This window comes from Gordionus sp. m RMFG-2023, chromosome 1, assembly GCF_954871325.1.
Source record: "Gordionus sp. m RMFG-2023 chromosome 1, tfGorSpeb1-WG-v2, whole genome shotgun sequence".
In the NCBI taxonomy this organism is placed as follows: domain Eukaryota; kingdom Metazoa; phylum Nematomorpha; class Gordioida; order Chordodea; family Parachordodidae; genus Gordionus; species Gordionus sp. m RMFG-2023.
Window position 1 is genome coordinate 65042712 of NC_088775.1, and position 6265 is coordinate 65048976.

The following is a 6265-nucleotide window of genomic DNA, read 5'->3' on the forward strand; positions in this document are numbered from 1 at the left end:
TTAAGGAGGAGGGGGGGGGGGTTAATTTTCTTTTGCTTTTAATTTGGATATCCTTTTTTCTTGGTCAATTTTGATTTGAATTTCCTATAATTTTTAAACATGATAACATTTTCCTATTATGACGCCAATATATTACTGGAACAAATATTAGGCAAAAACAAAATATAGAACTGGAAAATACTTCACAATTTTAAGTATAGAAGATTTCTTCGTTTTAATAAGGTATTTGCATCTTCGGCAGTTGTTGAGAAATTACATTTATTTGCAGGATTAAAATAAGCTGCATACGATGATTAATATAATTATTTTAGAAAAATATTTTGTGATTAAAGAATTAATTAATAAATATTGTATTGTATATATTTTCCGATTAAATTCTGTGTTAATTTATTATATTAAATAAAATTAATAAACATTTTTTGCAGTCGCTATTTTTTCATATATTATTTAATATTATTTAAATATTTTCAGAGAAAATTAATATAAGGAATATATTTTAATTAATCTAAAAATTTATAATGTTATATTATGTAATATAAGCTTGTAAACCGAACGAAATTTTAATATAACACTTTTAATCTAATCTAAATCGTATTTTTGAAAGAAACATCAGAGTATTATATATTATATTTAGTATAGTCATTTGCTTATCCTTGATTATATTTTAAAAAAGTATCATACCAGTTTGTTGCGCAAAGTAGATATAGGTTTGATGGTACCCAATTTCAAGTATTGAGGACAAATTCGCAAAGTATATCAATCTACCTGTTTTAAAGTAAAAGATGAATACGATTCGATTAGTAAAATAACAAAATGTGTAAAGAAAAAATAATAATAATCGTCCAATAGCAGATCATAATGAAAATTTGAAACGCATTTTACGATTTTTTTTTATATTAACAATTAGATTTCGCAAATTTTCTAATTTCTCTATCTTAATTTATAATCAACATTTTACCATATATTTATTTTACTTATTAGGTTTAGATAAAACTAAGCTTCTTTTGAAAGCTAGATCGAGTGTAAACGTTTTAGTTTTCAAAACATTTTTTTAAATTAACATTGAGACGCTCAATTATTCTACGCTACAATTAGGTCTTAGCCTAATATGATGCACTTTATATTCCACAGTATTTGTAAGATATTTTCAAAATATGCAATAATTACTCTAGATAAGAGAGCCCGGCCCTCCCAAAAACGCGGCATTCGGATCGGGCTCGAAACATTTTTTAAAAAATTATAACAATCCAGGCACTGGGTAAAAAATTATAATAGACTGGGCAAATTATTTTATAAACAATAATATATCCATACCTTGCCAACAGCGTCTACATGAACGGAGGGGGGGGGGGGGGGTAGGAGCAGTTTGCATCCTATTTTTTGAGGGGGGAAGGCGGCTTTAATAGGGGTAGGATACATTTTTGGGAGGGTTATCTATTAAATTTTGAGATCAAATAGGACAAAATTTATTGCTGTAAAAATTAATACTTTTATTTTAGACCTATTATAAAACAGTTCATCAACCAAATCTATATATTGCAAACAATCATAGACATTATTTTCCAAATAAATCTTTCTGCTATCCTTACAAATGTAATTTAAAAGGTTTAGACATTTTCAGCAAGCTCATAATGCTATAATAATGAATTCATTGTAAATGATGGGGGTTTTAATTGAATTTATTATCTAAAAAGTAACTCCTTTATTCACAAAATGTCGATAGTAGTTTGGAAGTAGAGATAAAATAATTTAAGTTATTTTTTTTAAATTTTCTGTTAGAGTATTATTATAATTAAAAAGGTAAAATTAAAAATAGGGAAACATCGCCGCCGAAGATGACAATTTTTAGAAGGGGGGGGGGAGGGTGGTAGGCATAGCTTTTTGAAGGGGGTTTGCATCCAGTGAAAATCCTGTCATGTAGACGCTGCTTGCAAATCATAATTTTTACTTTTTTGTCTTTTAAATAATTTTTATAATTGGATATTAACATAACAATAACAAAACCAATATTTTAAATAATTCTGGTGCCAGTCTAGAATTTGAGACAAATCATATTATGTTTTAATTTTACTATTATTTTTATTCTTAAAATAAATATGTTTGGTATTTATTAGTGCTGTAAAGTAACATCGAAAAGCCATTCGGTTCCTTCTTCTAGAGGTACGTTTCTTCTATATGAGTAACTAACACAAAACGTTACTCGTTTCTTAAATTCTTTCTTAAAAAGCAATAAAAAATTGAAAACATATTTTATTATACTATAAAATTACTTTTATTTAATTTTTAATATAAATATTATAAGCCGAGTTTTTAAATCAACCACCATCCCTTCATTTTTATTTTAAATTCTCGTTGTTACATTTTCAGTCGAATTTAAATCTAATTATTATTCAATCAAAATTTAAAGTATATATTAATAATAATATTATTATTCTATTTTATATTTTATTATAAGAATATTATGTCCATACAGCTTAATTCTTCAGATAAAGATGATTCAACCCTTCCCTGGCCCCAATTTGAAACATATTTTACCCAATAAAGAAGTAAGTTTACACTTTGTAAATGTAAATTATGTCCCAGCACAAATATTTCAACCTCAATGTCCAGCAGTTCAAACTTAAAAATCATATGAAGATATAAATCTGAATTAATATATTATTACTTTAAACATTACTTTAATACTGGAATATTAAATCATGGGTATCATAAAATAACCATTAAAAGAAGTATTCTTTCTTAATATTTTGAAAGCTTAAATGAAATTAAAATATAAGCAATTAAATTATACTATAGTATAGAACTGGGAACCAACATTAAAAACTCAAGATTAACATAATATTGGTATTGGTTCAAAATATTATATTGGGTTTAAACAATATCCTCTATTTCTTATTTTAGTATTGCTACTGGTTTAACTCCAAATTGTTAATAAATCTAAAGAATAAAATAGTAATTTTAAAAAACTTTGTTCAAATAAATATGTATTTTAAAATAAAAATATATATAGAATTGTAAATAATAAATGTAAGAACTTATTTTAACTATTTTATTATTCTTTTGTTTTCATCCACAAAATTATATATATATATCTTTTTAAAAGTTAATTGAACAACTTAAATATAAAAATAAATAATATTCAAATTTAAATCAATCAACATATAAAATAAATAATATTCAAATTTAAATCAATCAACATATAAAATAAATAATATTCAAATTTAAATCAATCAACATTCCCCCTCTTCTACAAACAACGAAGCTTCTTCTCAGCAGTCATCGAGAGCTTGTTGTCCTAGAAGTTTTTCCTGTTTCGATTGTACTCGGTTTTATCTTGGTTAGCGCATAAGTCTCAAATGTTTTCGTAGGCTTGATTCTATCACGTAGGTTTGATAAAATCGTTTATTAGAGTTGCGTGAGTTTGTACGTTTTTTGTAGGCTTGAATCAATCGCGTAGGTTTGAACGTTATCGTTGGTTTGATATCCTTATCGTATGTTGTTCACATTTCTCAAAATTGTTATTATCATTTTTCATAATTAATCCAGTCGAATATTGGAATAAATTGGAATATGTAATTTGGAATAGTTGATCAAATATATGAATAATATGCACGAATAAAATTTTGAATTTCGGAACAATAAAATATGTAATAAGGAATGATAATTTATGGAATAAGGAATAAAATCCAAAATAAGGAATGATAAATCATAACGATTATTATATTATCTTTTAGCGTTTTATATTTTTAGCGTTTTATTTTTAGCGTTTTATATTTAAATTTTAAGCACGTAATCTTTTAAGTAATCAGGTTTATTTTTAATTCTTATTGGTCTAGTAATTGGTATCTTAATCTCATTCTTTGTGTCCACACTTCCCCCTTTAGAGGAATTTTTAGGGTCAATTTCATAATATTTTAAACTATTGTAACATTCTCTTTTCCTTAACTGATCAATATGCCTACTTACTATCCCTTTATCAGTATAAACTTGAAACATGGTGTTACTCTCTTTAAGCTTGATGCTGCCTTTGCACCACGTATCATCACCCTGTTTCTTATACCAAACATAGTCTCCTCTATTAAAAGTTCGATTTCGTGGTAACGACATGAAGACTTCACCAACTTTATCCTCCAAAGGTTTTAATAAATCCCACTTTATTCTAATGTCGCGGTTAAACATTCTTTTGGACGGTGTAACTCCCGTAGTGTCATTCGGCGTGTTTCTATAGTTGAACAAAAATCTGTCCAGCGCAGTTTCTAAGCCAATCTTTATGTTTCTTTTCATATGAGCTTTAAATGTTCTCACCATACGTTCAGCTTGTCCATTAGATTGCTGATGGTAGGCCGACGTTAGTACATGTTTTATACCATAATTGCTACAAAATTTTTCAAAATCTTTGCTCGTGAAATTGGTACCATTATCTGTAACAATGGTTTCAGGTATACCAAATAGTGAAATAGTTTTATAAATTTCCTTTAACGTGAATTCAGTCGTAATACTCTTTACCGGAACTATAACCGGAAATTTACTATAAGCATCAACGATTATCAACCAATTCTTTGTAAAAAACGGACCCGCATAATCTATGTGTATCCTTTCAAATGGTTTAGTTGCTGCTACCCATGGATTTTGTATCTTCTTTGGATTGTCATGATAAATATTACAATCATCGCAACTTTTGACTTCCAAATCAATGTCGTTGACCATACCAGACCACCACATACGATCTTTGGCTAAGGATTTAATTTTACCTGCTCCCAAATGACCTTCGTGTAACGCCTTCAGTATGTTCTTTCTCAGACTTGACGGAATTATTATTTTGTCGCTTTTGTACAGACAATCTTTAATGATACTTAGTTCTTGTTCAATATTTTCATAAATTTTATTTTGGATAGGCACATTATTTCTTATGTCATTCATAACTTGAGATAATTCAAAATCTTTGGATGTTTCATCACGTATTCGGTCAAAACTAAGAGGTATATCGCCAAAGTCATTTATAATCGCGATATCATCAATAACGTCATCATCAATTACTTGTGGTAGTCTTGAGAGGCAATCGGGAACAACATTGTATTTACCAGCTTTATATCTGATGTTAAAGTCGTAACCCCCCAAAATTATACTCCACTTCTGTAACCTTAATGACATGGTGCTATTATCTTTGAACCCTTTGGTGAAAATATGGATTAGCGGCTTGTGATCCATTATAATAGTGAACTTAGTCCCTATCAAGTATTCTTGAAATCTCTTGATAGCAAACATAATGGCCAAAGCTTCACGCTCAATATTGGTATAATTTGTTTCAGATTTTGCTAAAGTTCTTGATGCAAAAGCTATCGGTTTTTCTTTGCCATCTTTTTCAGTGTGGAACAAAACAGCTCCTAAACCTCTTTTAGATGCATCAGTCGCAATTCCGATAGGTAGTTCAGGATTAAAGTACGTCAAAGCTGGAGGAAGACTAATCAATGTCTTTAAATCATCAAAACTTTTGGAGTGTTCTAAATTCCACTCCCATTTTTCTTTGTTAACAATCTTGTATAAAGGATCAGCTATTTCAGCGAAGTTGTTCAAAAATTTTCTGTAGTACCCGGCCATACCTAGAAACGTTGACAATTCCGCGGCTGATTTTGGTTCCGGCATTTTAACGATCGCCTCGATTTTGTCATGGTTGGCGTGGATCCCCTTGGCGTCGATGTCGTGTCCTAAGAACCTTAGACTTTTTTTGAAAAATAAGCTTTTTGCAAAATTAGGCACTAAACCATGAGATAGTATTCTTTCAAAAACCTTCTTTATGTTGTTGAAATGAACTTCGTCACTACTTCCCGTAATTAGTAGATCATTAATATAAAATATGACATCTTTCATGTCACTGAAAATTTGATCCATAATTTGTTGAAAAATCGCAGATGAAGTCTTTAACCCAAAAGGAAGTCTGGTAAACCGGTAGTACCCCCTGTGTGTAGATATAGTTAATATGTCTCTGCAGGTTTCATCAATGGGAATTTGTAGGAACGCATCCTTGAAATCTATCTTGGTGAACTTCTTCCCTTCCTTGAGCTTAGCGATAAGGTCATTTATTCTTGGAAGTGGGTATCTGAAGTCCTCAAGGGCTGGGTTGACAGTGTCTTTGAAGTCGGCGCAAACCCTAACGCTCCCATTATCCTTGTAGACAGCGGTTATCGGACTTGCCCATCGGACATCTGTTACAGGCTCAATGACTCCATCTCCTATCCATCTCATAAGTTCTTTAGTAACAGCGTCT